The following is a 17,235-nucleotide window of genomic DNA, read 5'->3' as shown; positions in this document are numbered from 1 at the left end:
GAGCTGCCTGATCTTAGGCCTTGGCTACACTGGCAATTCACAGCGCTGCACTTGCTGCGCTCAGGGGTGTGAAAAAACACCCCCCCCGAGTGCAGCGAGTGCAGCGCTGTAAAGCGCCAGTGTAATCAGCGCCTGCAGCGCTGCACGCTCGCTCGCAGTGCTGCAAGCTATTCCCCTCGGAGAGCTGGAGTACTTGCAGCGCTGCGAGAGAGCTCTCGCAGCGCTGGCGGCGCGACTACACCCGCGGCAGCGCTGTGAATCCGCGAGTGTGGCCAAGGCCTTAGCTAAGGCAGAGCTGGCACGCCACTAGAATATTGTGTGAAACTAGATGGAGGATGGAGGTGAGGGCTCTACAGGTCCATCAGCAGCACAGCAGGCTCAGAGAGGTGTGAAGTGACCCATTCATCTCAGTGAGATGTTCTCAGATGAAAGGAAATATTCACTGGAGATGAAAACAGGCTGAAACCAAATTATTTTACTCTATCTAAAACTGAGAAAAGCTCAAATGGACTTTCAGAAGTTTTTTGTGAAAGTGACTGTTGAACTATTTCAGAGTATCAGCCGTGTTAGTCTGTATCCACAAAAAGAACAGGAGTACTTGTGGCACCTTAGAGACTAACAAATTTATTAGAGCATAAGCTTTCGTGGACTACAGCCATGATATGCATCCGAAGAAGTGGGCTGTAGTCCACGAAAGCTTATGCTCTAATAAATTTGTTAGTCTCTAAGGTGCCACAAGTACTCCTGTTCTTTTTGTTGAACTGTTGGCGGCTGATTCGCGGCATAATTTTACAACACCTCCAGGCCAGGCCCTGCCACCATACACCTTATCACAGCAAGATGATCTTAAAACGTTGGATACAGCAAGTACAGGTTCTCTCAGTACAGGTATGACTGAAGATGGTGTGAGAAATATAGTTGTTCCTACAGATCTCAGAGAAAAAAGCAATGGGCCTAATCAACTACATCTGCCTGATTTTCCAAGGAGAATGTTTAGGACACACAACCATTCTTTTTCAGTTTTCCATTACAACAAAATTCCTTGGGTTGAATATTCTGTTCAACAAGATGCTGTATTCTGCTTTCCCTACCATCACTTCCACTCTGAAACAGGCTATGTGGATTATTCATTTATCAAAAAAGGTGTGCCGAATTGGAAGAAAATCTCTGAAAAATTGTCTAAATATGCTGTTCACCAGGTTCACATGAAATGTATATAAAAGTGGCAATTCTTCCAACATACCGAAGAAAATGGATCAGTAGCAGTGAAGATTTTGGCAAGTCATAAAAGTATAGTAGAGAGAAACTGGGATTACCTTAATAAGGTTGATGATATTGTCAAATTACTTTAGAAAATTGGTTTACCATTTCGAGGCACAATGAGGGAAAGGAATCTAAATGGAAAGGGAATTTCCATGAATGTTGTGATTTCTTTTCAAAGTATGATGAAACTTTCAAGAAAATGCAGGCAAGTTATTTTAATTACACAATCCCTGCATTTCAAAACAAAGTGCTGCAGATTTGTACAGATTTGGTTTGCAAAGAAATTGTACAGGTAGTGAATAAGACTGGTGTGGGTTTTTTTGCTGTAATTACAGATGAGGCCAGGTCATTTAAGAGATTATAGAAAGGTTCCTGTGCTTCATCAATTGCTCGTCTTCCCAAAATGCAAATGGCATTTATACTGCCATAAAGACAGCTTTGGAGAAAAGTGGATTGCAGAATGTGCCGATAGTTGCTCAATCTTATGATCGTGCTTCTGTGATGTCAGGACATGTAGCTGGGGTTCAGCAATGAATGAAAAAAGACCATCCATTTGCATTGTATGTACATTGCATGGCACACAAAGTCAACTTTGTCCTCTTGGAGTGCTGTAAAGTAAATCGTAATGCTGTGGGCTTTCTAAATGTACTTGAGAAATTGTATTCAGTCTTTGCAGAGCCAACCAATTATCAGATGTTTCTCGACATGCAGACAGCTTTGGGTCTTATGCATCAAGAGATCGTGCAGCCAAGTGATATGCGTTGGGCATGTAAGTGGAGAAGTGTGTTGGCAGTAAATATGCAATACATTGCTATCGTGCTGTGTCTAAAAGATCTGAGTGAACAAGGCAAAAAGTGGCCTGTGGAAGCAAACAGCCTTTATCATCACATGACTGGAGTTTAATTAATTGAATGTTTGATTATCTTTCAACATATTAATGCAAGTTGTTCATGTCCCTCACAAAAGTCTACCAGGCATCAATACCACACTTGCAAAAGTTTCCTCTATCATAGAGAAAGTGAACGTGCATTTTGAGAAATGAAGAAGTGAAGAAGGCTGGAATGAAATGTGGAAAGAAATTACAAAATTCTACCAAGACCATAACATTGCAGGGCCAGATGACACACTTCACTCATCAAAGCAGCTCTTATGGACTGAATTGTCCCAATAACTTTGGGTCAAAGAGAGCATGTAGAAGAGGCAACAAATGTTTATGAAATGCCTGAGATTGTAATTGCACCTCAAAAAATGTTCAGGGGGAGGGATAGCTCAGTGGTTTGAGTATTGGCCTGCTAAACTCAGGGTTGAGAGTTCAATCCTTGAGGGGGCCATCTGGGGCAAAATCAGTACTTGGCCCTGCTAGTGAAGGCAGGGGCCTGGACTCAATGACCTTTCAAGGTCCCTTCCAGTTCTAGGAGATAGGATATAGGATTGTTCCCATCTGAGAGGTTTCTATTGTACACAGTTCCTGGAGGAATTCTTGTGCTTGTTTGTATTTCCTCAATAAGCCATTAACATTGCTTGGCCTTATTACTGTTGTACCTGAAAGGCTGCTTGTGGGTGTTTTCAACCTCACAACATGTTTCAGTAACACATACATAGCCAAACTTCATAACTTCACATATAATGATAGCACATACAATCTAACAAAATAATATCTAGCAGATAGAGACTTTTAGAATGATACCTCATAAGGCACACTTTGTACAAAACATATCCTAATTATATGACAGTGGTGAATATAGGGGTGCCAGGGTGTCACAGAGCCCATGGCAGGATTGGAGCCTTAGTGACAGGACTCCTTTTAATGTTAATGGGAGTTGCATGGAGAAATCCTCATCTGTTGATCTGAGATTACAGTGCATAATAGTTTTTGGATACCAGGGCCTAATTCTGATTTCACATACACGCATGTAAATCAGAAGTCACTTCATTAAAGTCAATGGAGTTAGGCTGGTGCAAACCAGTACAAATTAAATGAAAATCATCAACATTGCTAGTATATATCACAAGTTCTGAACCCTATCCTGCATTCTTTAAAGTAGATGGCAAAATTGATTTAATTGTGAACAGGATCTGGCCTTATGTTAGAGGGTTGTTTTCTGCTGACCAGTGGCCATACATCAACTTCCTAGTTCCCAGAAGTGAGAGTTGATGCAACCATTGGACATGAGAGAAAAGAATGGCTGACCTTGGGAAATTAATTGTGTTTATTTGTTCTCGAGCAAGGTATTAAACAATGAATATATAAATATGAACACTAAAAGAAATCTAAGATATATGTTAAATAATAAATTGAGATGATGCATTTTACTGTTTTATATAATATATAAAAAGTGTGTGAGGCGGCTTGTCCTTTTTATTAGCATGGGAATTTTTTAATATAATACAGATGACATTTAGGAAAATGAATTACCTGCTATCCCATAGGGCTCTCATTAAAAATGTTGCATCTCATGAGGTTACTCTGGCTGACAAAATTCTTAAATGAATTAATAGGAAGCATGGATTGACTGAATGAACTCTGTAGTTACTACTTTTAATAATGACTAGCTGAACTATAGATAATTAAAGGGGCTAAAGATATCGTACCAGGAGTATTCTAGGTCTTACAATATATTAAAGACACGAAATTATGGAATAAATAGAGCTCTAAATCATTTAAGAGATTATACATATCTGGTTTAGAGAGTAGCTTTATTGTGACTGAGGAATCAAAATTTAAACATCACCTCAAAACATCTTTAAGAACTTTTTCTACTTGCATCATTTACCATTAGTAATATGTAAGTAGATGCTAGTGGGGAAGCTCTTTCGATGTTTGAAAGCTTTACCTTGCAAGCACATTTGGTTTTGTCCATTGCATGCAGAGAAAGCCTAAAAATATGCTGAATGTCTACTCTATTGCTGTACAATTTACAATACTGTAAGAACAGACTAAATGCAGTGACTAAACCTATATGGTCAAGTTCAGAATGAGATTACTACTGAAGCTGAGTGAATAACTGATCTTTTTGGTTCAGTCACCAAACTAAACAATCTGGGGAAAAAATTCTGGTCCAATGAAAAATTTTGTTCAACCCAAAATGAATTTTTGAGGGTTTCTGTTTGTTTTATTTCATTATCTTTTGGAGTGTTTTTACCCTTTAATTAAAAAAAAATCTACCTAAATTTCAAAATGAACTGTAGTTCCAAAACACAAAGTTGAAACATTTTATTTTGAAAATGCTGAAATGAACCATTGAGATATTTAAAAATAATTTTTATTTGGCTGAAATTATTCTCCAAATTCAACCAAAATTCACAAATAGTTTTGGCTACCCCCAAACTGCATTTTTCAGTGAAGAAACTAGTCAACTGAAAAATTGTGCCCAGGTCTAATCACTACCTCATAATCTTGTTCTGTGAGGTTTAATGGGGAAAGAAAGGAGAAGGCTGAGGGTGTGTGAGCAAAGAACAAAACATCAAAGAAACCAAGAGACTTTTTTAACCTGGCCGTTGGTGGACCTGCTTTTTTTTTTTTTTTTTTTTTTAGCCACAATTGTTTGCAAGCACAGATCTCACTCGGATGTATAACTATCTGATCTGTGGGGAAATCATGGTCTTGGGTATATTAATAAAAGAACAGGAGTACTTGTGGCACCTTAGAGACTAACAAATTTATTAGAGCATAAGCTTTCGTGGACTACAGCCCACTTCTTCGGATGCATATAGCTGGGTATATTAATGATGTAGCATTGGTGAGTGCAAAATGAGAAGGTGGTTTTTAAAAAAATCTGGCCGAGAGAGCAGGGCCGGCTCCAAGCAGCCAAAACAAAAAAGCCACGATCGCAATTGCGATCTGCGGCGGCAATTCGGCGGGAGGTCCTTCGCTCCCAGGCGGAGTGAGGGACCGTCCGCCAAATTGCCGCCGAATACCTGGAGGTGCCGCCCCTCTCCAGAGCGGCCGCCCAAGCACCTGCTTGAGAAGATGGTGCCTGGAGCCAGCCCTGCGAGAGAGATCCACAAAGGTAAACGAAGATCTTGGATTAAATATTCAAAGTGCATTTTTAAATATTTTCTTGGTTAATAGTTTGATTCCCTAATAAAAAAATATTTCAGCCTTCCACACTACAGAAGCTCATACAAAGTTGGGCTTCCTGGCCCTCACAGAGAAAAAGGAGGCAGTGTTAAGACACTTAGGAGGCATGTTTAATTTTTTATATTGAGGACTCATTAAGGAGACAAGGGAAATATCTTGCCAGCCCTGTCAAATAAGAAAACAAAAACACCCTAGGCATGCAGTGAAAGTGGATGTGTCCTTGTTGCTGACAGACTTTCTGGCTGAGTCTCTTTGTAGATTCAACAAAGTTGCCTGCCTAATATATACACCCACACCCACTCCCCCTCACACACACACTTTGGGTATCATAATCCATTAACATAAACAACTATTATTGCAATTTTTCACGTTTCTATATTCTGAGTTAGGGGGTCCATGAAAGTGACACTGAACTATGGAAAGTTCATGTATTTAAATAAGGATAAAATAAAAAATTAAAGAAAAGGATGCTGAACGCTGGAGGCAGAATGGGACTAGAGTTATTAGCAAGATACTGGGCTAGAATCTGATCTCAATTACACCCATGTACATCCAGGATAACTCTATAGATGTTACTTTGGATTTGTGAGTGAGATCAGAATTAGACTCCTATTTCCTTTGCATCCCCTGACATCTGGAAGAACCTGCATCATGCATGTATTTCTCTGCCTCATTTACCCATCACCTCTTTTCACACCTCATCTGCAAACATGGATTTTCTGTCTTTCTGGTACTTCTTTCCATCTCTCTCTCTCTGCCTCTTCCACAACTGAATGCTGTAATTGTATTATTTAACGCTGCAAAGCAGTCTGAGTTTTATGAAAGCGTCTGACCAGAGTAAGGTTGGATCATACTGTGTTGTACTCACAAAAAAATGAAAAGGAGGAAAAGCAATAAAAGAGTTAATTGCTGTAGCATTCCGGTGCGTCATACCACCACAGCCTCTGCGTGAGGTTCTGACGCATCAACTGAAGTCTCTGAGAGTGGTGGTCTTGCTGATATCTCCTCTCCTGCTGTTATATCCAGAGGAGCCCACAGCAAATGAACACCTTATGAATAACAGCATGGTATCAGTGATGTAACAGAACCTGAAAAAAAATCAATGAATATCAGTGACTCCTGAGGAACAAAGACCCACTGCTCCTTCCTTCTCTGTTGAACAAACACACCTGAATTTCAAACATGCACCCCACTGCATCTCTATCTGTATATATCACCGACCCTCCTCATTGCTTTATGTAGGAAAACAGAGCTAAGAAGCATGATCTCAATTCTTATTAATTTCATGAGCACTAATAAACATTTGTAGCTGTACAAGCTAAGATAGTAGAGTTTGGCCTGAGCTGCAATATTTGGCTCTAGACTTTGAACCCCACCACATTTCAGGGATCTTTAAATATGGGCTTTTAATCTAGTTTATTATAGAGGTAGGGACTGGCTGCTGAATTGGAATCAGAATCCAGGTTTGACTTCTGACTCTCTCCCAACATCAAGAGGTATTAGTAAACCTGAAACAACAAGGAGTCTGGTGGCACCTTAAAGGCTAACAGATTTAATCTGTTAGTCGTTTAGGTGCCACCAGACTCCTTGTTGTTTTTGTAGATACAGACTAACACGGCTACCCCCTGAGATCAGTAAACCAGGTCTCCCTCGTTTTTCAGGAGCAAACTGATCACTTGTCGGGGGCAGGAAGGAATTCCCCCATTGTTCAATTCACTCAGGTCCTGAGGTAAATAAAGCTCATTGAAGTTGGGAAGACTTCATTATGGCCAGGAGGGAGGGGGTTAACTTCCTTTGGAAGCATTGGATTTTGGGAACTGCTAGACACAGATGCCACCTAGAAAGGCCATTGTTCCAATCTGGAAAATTCCCATTGCACTTGCACATTCATTCCCATTGCACTTGCTTTTTCTCCTCTTTCTCTTCAGAGGGAGATTCTTTCTGTCCTAATTTCCCCACTTTTAATTACTCAGTCAGAAAATTGACCTGTAAGTCTGGGGAATTCTTCTTCTTCTTCTTCCTTTTTTTTTTTTTTTTTTAAAGATACTATACTTTAAAGGACATTTGCTCACCAGGCAGATTTCTCCAGTCCTTTGCAGTTGAGTGCCACCATCCATACTAGCAGAATAGAACTAGTTTTGGAGCCTGTGAAGTCATCATTTATCTATGTTTGTAACCAGTGACATGCAAATACAGAGCTTGCCATGAGGATCGCTCTGGGCACAGTACCCAAATAAGAAAGAATATAGCAAATTCTCTGTATTTTTGTTTAAATGGCTTCAGCGGGGTTCCTTGCCTCCACTGGGAACTGATCATTGCTAACAGTATATTTTCAACTTGATTTGTGCTTTATTTGCCACAACAAATTTGCCATAGTAACTCCTTAGCCATGTGTCCCTTTCAGCAGCGTTTGCAAGTTAAGCTGAGCCAACATTAAGTAATTCCACTTTTGGGATTTGATAGTATAAAACAAATAGTATACTCGGGTTCTTATACCATGCCCACCGCCGTGATGTCCAAACATCTAAATAAATAAAAAAAAAAAAGCAGAAATTACTTTTTCCCAGGGTGAAACCTAGAAGGAAATTTTGCCAATTTGGGACCAAATTCATCCCTCTTGATTCATCCATCATGACCTCCATTGATGTCAATGGGGCTCTACCAGGGATGGATTTGGTCCATTCTTTGGGAATAATTTTACCTCTGGGATTTATATTGTATTTATTTCTGCTGCTCATTCCTCCAAAGCTGGCTTTATATCACAATATACCAAGCTGCGCCTTTGCTGTTATGAAATTATGTAAACTGCATCATGAAAAGCGATATGTTGAAGAAGTACCTAATGGCACATTATGAACTGCACAACTCCCATAGAGCAATTAAAAATGATGAACAATCTTTTCTAACATTCTCCTCAAAACTGCACATGGGCTTCAGCCAGTCACAGGACTGAGCTGCAGCGAATACATTAAACGACCCATCTGCTCTTCACACTGTTCATCACTGATTTATAACCCATTTGGCCAACAAAAGCAAAGCTGATAAGATGAGTTCTCCAGAGACCAACTACAGCTTTTCACCTACAGTATCCAGAGAAAGAAATGTGTCCCATCCAGCTAGTGTTCTCCCAGGATTTGGATCCAGCAGATATGTTATTTGCAGGCTTCATGCACATGTTATTGTCTGCATGGACTTACAGGACCTTGTTTAGGTCTCAGTTATACTCCTGGAAATACGATAATTCAATTGCCTTTAGTGGAATTGCTCTAGATTTACTCCAGTGTAGTTGAGATCAAAATGTGACCTACGGTATCCTCAAAAGGCTTACCATCCTCCAGAAGACTCTGAGGTGGTATCTCATGGATTTCCCAAGGACACTTCCAACCTTTCACTTGCTACTGGGACTAATATTTTTTTAACTCTTCCCTTCCGTGAGCCACATCCTGGCCCCACTGGTGCAATAGGACTATAAAGTTACCCTAAACTGGCAGCCAAAGATTTCCCAGCAGGCCGCAACTAATATTTTGGTGTACAGCCAGCATAGTCAACTCTACATCACCTCCTTCCAGACTCCCAGGATAAGGGGAAGCCTGGGGATGGTAGAGAAAACGGCCACAGTATTCTTTCTCCAGTGATCCCTGGCTAGTTTAATCTACCCATCTGGGAATTCATATGGCCCGCCTTACAGTAGCATCTGAGTGTATCGCAATCACTAATGTCTTTTATCCCACAACATGCCCCCCCCCCCAATGGTGAGGAGGGAACAATTAGCTCCATTTTACAGATGAAGAACTGGGTGACAGGGTAGATTAAGTGAGTTGCCCAAGATCACACAGGAAGTCCGTGTCTGAGCCAGGAATTGTATCCGAGTTTCCTGACTCTCACTTCAGAGCCCTGACCATCTTCCAACCCCTTTGGTGTCCCTAGCCTCTGTTTGCCAGAAGCTGGGAATGGGCAACAGGGGATGGATCACTTGATTATTACCTGTTCTGTTCATTCCCTCTGGGGCACCTGGCAGTGGCCACTGTCGGAAGGCAGGATACTGGGTTAAATGGACCTTTGATCTGACCCAGTATGGCCATTCTTATGTTCCCTTTGGGCCCTTACAAGCTACTGGAACATAAAAGTTTCTCTCGGTAGTGCTGGTGCCACCTTTGCCCTCTGCCTTGGCTCCTGCACCAGACAGGGGTTGGCCAGAAACAAGGGAAAGGGAGCATAGATTTACTGTTCTTCCTTCCACACATCCTGTCTTGGAAGCCACTCAGCCTCCTTCCGTGGGTCTTTTCATTGACTTCAGTGGGAGTAGTCATGTGCTTAAGTGCTTTACTGAACTGTGGTCAGAATGTGTAGCTCCCAAATGACCCTCAAATGGTCTGGAAATTCTGCTGATCAATAGAGAGCTGCCTGAAATTCACAAGAGCCTAAAAGACATACTGAGATGATGTGCTGAGTGGCTGCTGCTCTCAAAACCCCACGTTGTGGGTTCAGTGAACCTGCAAAGTCTATGGCAGAAGATAGGGGGAGAGAACAAGGACTTCCCTGTCTAGCAAGAGATCTAATTGTGTCTGCAAGGGTTCTGTGCCAACCATTCATCAAACCGCTCATCCAAAAAGTGAGCTAGAGTCCACCAGCGATGAGACAAAAGGGAGAGCTCTAATTCCTGGGCTTGCATTCAGGGTAGACAGAGTATTTAAGGACTACTCTAAGGACAGGAGCAGACCAGGGGACACAAGAACCTGTCCCTCCTCCCCAAACTGGAGATAATAACACTTGATAGAACCTTCCATTTGAGGACCAAACATTCCATTAAACACATTAATCAGTTGATCTTTACAATGCCTCTGAAAGGCACCCTAGGTCATTATCATTATCTTTGTTTTATGGTGGAGAAAATGAGGCACTAAACAGCTTAAGTGAGAAAGTGACTCACCCAGTGAATGAGTGGTGGCAGCGGGACTAGAACTAGAACTCTAGAACTCGTTGTTGCAAGAATTAAGCTGCTTTCCCACCTTCAAACATGGAGCAGTAGCAATGGGAAGTGCTGATAGAAAGCAGGCCGTAGGGGGTGTACACATATCAAACAAGGGTATGAGGGAAGGCTTAAAAAGGATACAGATAGCTCAGTGATTTGACCATTGGCCTGCTAAACTCAGGGTTGTGAGTTCAATCCTTGAGGGGGCCATTTAGGGAACTGGGGTAAAAACCTGTCTGGGGATTGGTCCTGCCTTAAGCAGGGGGTTGGACTAGATGACCTCCTGAGATCCCTTCCAACCCTGATAGTCTATGATTCTATGATACCTGTTTCCTGAAGGAGGGAATTCCTTCCTCTCTCCTACTAGCCATCACAATGAAGAGCTAAACTTCTCATGACCAGCAATTCAACCTCCATGGACTAGGACCTGTGGAGAAGGAGGGAGGGTGGGAATGGGATTCGGGCCCACCCACACTGGGCTGGCAAAGGGGAAGAAAGAGTGAGCATTGGAAGAGAGATAGAGTCATATACACACAGAGCCAACAGACACTGAAGGAGAGAGGAGACCATGGGGAAAGAGGGATTCTCTATCAAAAACATAGAACAAAAAACCCAGCAGGAGAATGGGGAATAAAAAGATGTAGAAAGAGTGTTCCAAAGCACAGGTCTTAAGGTGTGGGAGGGGTTTTTTCACATGCATATACAAATGGGAGAGATTTGGTGTAGACAGATGGGAAGGAACCTTCACACACACTTTGGAGCAGAAACACTAGGAAGGATATAAGGGAGACAAGGAATTGCATACAGAGCAGGGACGATATAGCAATGTAGTAGAGGGCAGAGAAATGCAGTGAGAGAAAGCAGGAGTTGTGGGGGATGGAGCGAGTGTAAGTACAGAGGTATCAGGGGGGTAGCCATGTTAGTCTGAATCTGTAAAAAGGCAGGTAAATCTGCCTCTGGAGATTTCCATTACTTGCATCTGAAGAAGTGAGGTTCTTACCCACGAAAGCTTATGCTCCCAATACTTCTGTTAGTCTTAAAGGTGCCACAGGACCCTCTGTTGCTAAGTACAGAGGGATACTCTCATGCACAAAGGACAGTGAGGATGGAGGGATAGGGGAAGGATTCACACACAGAATGGGGTGGTGGGGATGGAGGATGTGTGGAAGGATTCACACACGCAGAGGGGCGGTGGGGTGGGAGGAGTGGGGGAAGGATTCACACACACAGAGTGGGGTGGTGGGGCTGGAGGGGTGGGTGGCAGGATTAAGAACATAAAAACGACCATACTGGGTCAGACCAAAGGTCCATCCAGCCCAGTGTACTGTCTTCTGACTGAGGCCAATGCCAGGTGCCCCAGAGGGAATGAACAGAACAGGTAATCATCAAGTGATCCATCCCCTGTTGCCTATTCCCAGCTTCTGGCAGACAGAGGCTAGGGACCCTGCCTATCCATTGATGCACCTATCCTCCATGAACTTATCTAGTTCTTTTTTGAATCTTGTTATAGTCTTGGCCTTCACAACAGCCTCTGGCAAAGAGTTCCACAGGTTGACTGTGTGTTGTGTGAAGAAATACTTCCTTTTGTTTGTTTTAAATCTTCTGCTTATTAATTTCATTCAGTGACCCCTAGTTCTTGTGTTATGAGAAGGAGTAAATAACATTTCCTTGTTTATTTTCTCCATACCAGTCATGATCCCCCTTATTCATCTCTCCTCTTGTGGGGTCCAGAACTATCTCCTACAAGAAGCAGCAACACACACAGAGTTAATGGTGGGGATGGGATTGGGGGTAGTGGTAGATGGATTCACACACACAGAGGGGGGTGGGAAGGGAGGCGTGGGTGGAAGGATTCACAGGGAATAGGGGAAGTGGGAGTAGAGGGTGAGGGATTCACATGGAACAGGGGCAGTGGGGATGGAGGGGGAGGGATTCACAATGAACAGGAGCGGTGGGGGTGGAGGGTGAGGGATTCACACACAGAACAGGAGTGGTGGGGATGTTGAGTGAGGGATTAACATGGAACAGGAGCGATGGGGATGTTGGGTGAGGGATTCAGGGGGAACAGGGATGGTGGGGGTGGGGGGGTTAGGGATTCACACGAAACGGGGAGGTGGGGATGGAGGGATGGGTGGAAGGATTCAGGGGGAACAGGAGTGGTGGGGATGGAGGGTGAGAGATTCATACACTAAACGGGCGGTGTGGATGGAGGGTGCGGGATGCACAGGGAACAAGGGTGATGGGGATGGAGGGTGCGGGATGCACAGGGAACAGGGGCGCTGGGGTGGAGGGTGAGGGATGCAAAGGGAACAGGGACGCTGGGGTGGAGGGTGAGGGATTCAGGGGGAATGGGGAGCTGGGGTGGAGGGTGAGGGATTCAGGGGGAACAGGGGAGTTGGGGTGGAGGGTGAGGGATTCAGGGGGAACGGGGAGCTGGGGTGGAGGGTGAGGGATTCAGGGGGAACAGGGGAGTTGGGGTGGAGGGTGAGGGATTCGGGGGGAACAGGGGCGCTGGGGTGGAGGGTGAGGGATTCGGGGGAACAGGGGCGCTGGGGTGGAGGGTGAGGGATTCAGGGGGAACAGGGGAGTTGGGGTGGAGGGTGAGGGATTCAGGGGGAACGGGGAGCTGGGGTGGAGGGTGAGGGATGCAAAGGGAACAGGGGCGCTGGTGTGGAGGGTGAGGGATTCAGGGGGAACAGGGGCGCTGGGGTGGAGGGTGAGGGATGCAAAGGGAACAGGGGCACTGGGGTGGAGGGTGAGGGATTCAGGGGGAATGGGGAGCTGGGGTGGAGGGTGAGGGATTCAGGGGGAACGGGGAGCTGGGGTGGAGGGTGAGGGATTCAGGGGGAACGGGGAGCCGGGGTGGAGGGTGAGGGATTCTGGGGGAACAGGGGAGTTGGGGTGGAGGGTGAGGGATTCAGGGGGAACAGGGGAGTTGGGGTGGAGGGTGAGGGATTCGGGGGAACAGGGGCACTGGGGTGGAGGGTGAGGGATTCGGGGGAACAGGGGCGCTGGGGTGGAGGGTGAGGGATTCAGGGGGAACAGGGGAGTTGGGGTGGAGGGTGGGGGATTCAGGGGGAACGGGGAGCTGGGGTGGAGGGTGAGGGATTCAGGGGGAACAGAGGAGTCGGGGTGGAGGGTGAGGGATTCGGGGGAACAGGGGAGTTGGGGTGGAGGGTGAGGGATTCGGGGGAACAGGGGCGCTGGGGTGGAGGGTGAGGGATTCAGGGGGAACAGGGGCGCTGGGGTGGAGGGTGAGGGATTCAGGGGGAACAGGGGAGTTGGGGTGGAGGGTGAGGGATTCAGGGGGAACGGGGAGCTGGGGTGGAGGGTGAGGGATTCAGGGGGAACAGAGGAGTCGGGGTGGAGGGTGAGGGATTCGGGGGGAACAGGGGCGCTGGGGTGGAGGGTGAGGGATTCAGGGGGAACAGGGGAGTTGGGGTGGAGGGTGTGGGATGCACAGGGAACAGGGGCGCTGGGGTGGAGGGTGAGGGATTCGGGGGAACAGGGGAGTTGGGGTGGAGGGTGAGGGATTCAGGGGGAACAGGGGAGTTGGGGTGGAGGGTGAGGGATTCAGGGGGAACAGGGGCGCTGGGGTGGAGGGTGAGGGATTCGGGGGGAACAGGGGAGTTGGGGTGGAGGGTGAGGGATTCAGGGGGAACAGGGGCGCTGGGGTGGAGGGTGAGGGATTCGGGGGGAACAGGGGAGTTGGGGTGGAGGGTGAGGGATTCAGGGGGAACAGGGGCGCTGGGGTGGAGGGTGAGGGTTTCGGGGGGAACAGGGGAGTTGGGGTGGAGGGTGAGGGATTCAGGGGGAACAGGGGCGCTGGGGTGGAGGGTGAGGGATTCGGGGGGAACAGGGGCGCTGGGGTGGAGGGTGAGGGATGCACAGGGAACAGGGGCGCTGGGGTGGAGGGTGAGGGATTCGGGGGGAACAGGGGCGCTGGGGTGGAGGGTGAGGGATTCGGGGGAACAGGGGAGCTGGGGTGGAGGGTGCGGAATGCACAGGGAACAGGGGCGCTGGGGTGGAGGGTGAGGGATTCGGGGGGAACAGGGGCGCTGGGGTGGAGGGTGAGGGATGCACAGGGAACAGGGGCGCTGGGGTGGAGGGTGAGGGATTCAGGGGGAACGGGGAGCTGGGGTGGAGGGTGAGGGATTCAGGGGGAACAGAGGAGTCGGGGTGGAGGGTGAGGGATTCGGGGGAACAGGGGAGTTGGGGTGGAGGGTGAGGGATTCGGGGGAACAGGGGCGCTGGGGTGGAGGGTGAGGGATTCAGGGGGAACAGGGGCGCTGGGGTGGAGGGTGAGGGTTTCGGGGGGAACAGGGGAGTTGGGGTGGAGGGTGAGGGATTCAGGGGGAACAGGGGCGCTGGGGTGGAGGGTGAGGGATTCAGGGGGAACAGGGGAGTTGGGGTGGAGGGTGAGGGATTCAGGGGGAACGGGGAGCTGGGGTGGAGGGTGAGGGATTCAGGGGGAACAGAGGAGTCGGGGTGGAGGGTGAGGGATTCGGGGGGAACAGGGGCGCTGGGGTGGAGGGTGAGGGATTCAGGGGGAACAGGGGAGTTGGGGTGGAGGGTGTGGGATGCACAGGGAACAGGGGCGCTGGGGTGGAGGGTGAGGGATTCGGGGGAACAGGGGAGTTGGGGTGGAGGGTGAGGGATTCGGGGGAACAGGGGCGCTGGGGTGGAGGGTGAGGGATTCAGGGGGAACAGGGGAGTTGGGGTGGAGGGTGAGGGATTCAGGGGGAACAGGGGCGCTGGGGTGGAGGGTGAGGGATTCGGGGGGAACAGGGGCGCTGGGGTGGAGGGTGAGGGATTCGGGGGGAACAGGGGCGCTGGGGTGGAGGGTGAGGGATTCGGGGGGAACAGGGGCGCTGGGGTGGAGGGTGAGGGATGCACAGGGAACAGGGGCGCTGGGGTGGAGGGTGAGGGATTCAGGGGGAACAGGGGCGCTGGGCTGGAGGATGAGGGATTCACACACCCAGTCCCTAGGCACCGTGCAGCAGCCTGGCTGTGGAGAACCGCTGTCATTACAGCTGCAGCAGGAAGGTGGCGGGCGCGCTGATTGGCTGCCTGCCGCCCGGCCCCGCCCAGGACAGGGGCGCCGCGCTCCCCCTGGCTGGCGCGCGGCTCTGTGGAGTAAGACTGCCGGGGGCAGCCGCGCCGCGCCGCGCCGCTCCGCTCCGCTCCGACTCCCTGAAGCCAGACTGGGAGAGCTCGGGCCATTTCCCAGAGCAGGTCAGTGAGCTGCCCGCCCCCCGCCGGCTGGGCTCTCCCCCCAGGCCCTCTTGGCGATCCGTAGGAATAACGGGGGTTGCATGGGGAGACGCGGGGGCTCTCCGGAGTGACCCATGTGGCGCGGCTGGGCAGCGGGAGCTGAGCGGCGCTGCAATGGGTGCGATCTCCCAGGGCTGCCCATGCCTCATTTCAGTCCCGGCCTCTAGCGATGGAGCCAATTCGCGGGACTTTAGAACCGGATAATCAAGAGCTGCTGAATCTCCTTCAGTTGGTGAGCGCTGGGGAGAGGGAGGAGCTGGCCCTGGGGGCTGATTTCCGAGCAGACTCTCTCTTCTGATGAAGGAGTTTGCTCTGTGCACTGTCAGCGATGCATGACCCCCCCACACCCCGATTAAAACCTCATTTATTCAAATGGTCCCAGTTTATACCAGCCTCTGGAAACGTCCCCCCGTGCGCTTGTCTGAGCCGCTCCGCCCTGGGCTTGCTCTGCTCGGGGCATGGGGCTAGGAGGTGTTTTCCTCCCAATGTGGTGGAGAGATTCGCCAGCTGGGCTGTTGCAGAGCTGAACCTTTCACTTTCCAAAGGGACAGGAGAGAATCTGCTTTGGTTCATTGCTTGACTTCCCCTCCCACCGTGGTCACTTCCCAGAGAGGCAGCTTGGTCCATTCATCCCGCGCGGCGAGGCAAGGATCGGTCAGTTGCAAAAGAAGAGTGATAGGTTCAGATGTTTACAGCGCTGGGTGTGGGGATACTGCTATGTTGAGGGGTGGGGAGAAGGGTTGGGAGTCCGTCCCTTTCGGTGCCGGGATTTGTTTGCTGCACAACTTTCTCTGCACCTCCTGAAAAAATTAGTTGCATAAAAATTGGGTTCATTGTGGATCGATTTCAGGCATATGATAATTATAATATAACCCCGTTAAGGGTGTATGCAGCTTATCTCTGGAGAGTGGTGTATAGTGGACAGTTCTCAGTTCTTCTCCAATTAGAATAGTAAGATGTAAAAGCAAGTAGTGTGGATCGGGCTAATGGCAATGCCGGGTAATTTCTGAAGCGATCCTTCTCACTTTTTCATTACTGATTTATGCATCATTAGTTTTCTCGCAATACCCTACTGAAACTGATAGTTGCATGTGTTGGTGGTTGGGTGGGTGGGGAATTAACATACTTTTTGCTGTTTCAGATTATAGTTTTTCTTAAGTCGTTTGCTGTACATTTTCCCTGCTTGGGCTTTTAATGCAATGTGATACCCACAGCGCTGCATAAAAGTCACTAAACGAAAATGATTCATGCTTTTTCAGCAAGAAAAGAAAACAGTTGCAGAGCTTGAATCTGCTTCTCCTGAAGTCAGTGGGAACTTTGCCTTTGACTCCACTGAGATCAGGATCTGGTCCTTAATTAAGAAGGAAAAAAAATCTTTGCAGTTGATTGGAGTTCTAGCTTGCTGCACAGGAGTTGGGGTATTTTTCTGCATTCTACTGAGCCAGTGTGATGTGCTTTCTTCATGATCTGAGTTGTCTGATTTCAGTCCTTGGTCAACATATCACACTCAGTCAAAGGTGCCTATACAGATAGATATGTACTATTTATCTCAGAATCTATCCATTTATCTCAGGCCTCCCACACATCTTGCACCTGATATTGACTGGTGAGATCAAGGTTGAACAACATATTAGTAATGTTAACA

At 47.7% G+C, this 17,235-nt stretch overlaps 1 protein-coding gene across 3 annotated transcripts in view; it reads left to right on the top strand.

The window, feature by feature from the left end:
• Window positions 1-15,475: 15,475 nt before the first annotated feature.
• Window positions 15,476-17,235, top strand: part of SERTM1 (serine rich and transmembrane domain containing 1) — a 33,285-nt gene continuing 31,525 nt past the window's right edge. The window contains exon 1 of one of the 3 annotated variants that reach the window (XM_054015280.1): window positions 15,476-15,551. The gene's annotated coding sequence lies outside the window, so the exon portion shown is untranslated. The other 2 variants (XM_054015281.1, XM_054015282.1) reach the window with 2 other exon arrangements.

The sequence above is a fragment of the Malaclemys terrapin genome, chromosome 1 (genome assembly GCF_027887155.1).
Source record: "Malaclemys terrapin pileata isolate rMalTer1 chromosome 1, rMalTer1.hap1, whole genome shotgun sequence".
In the NCBI taxonomy this organism is placed as follows: Eukaryota; Metazoa; Chordata; order Testudines; family Emydidae; genus Malaclemys; species Malaclemys terrapin.
This window is presented reverse-complemented; position numbering and strand designations above follow the sequence as displayed.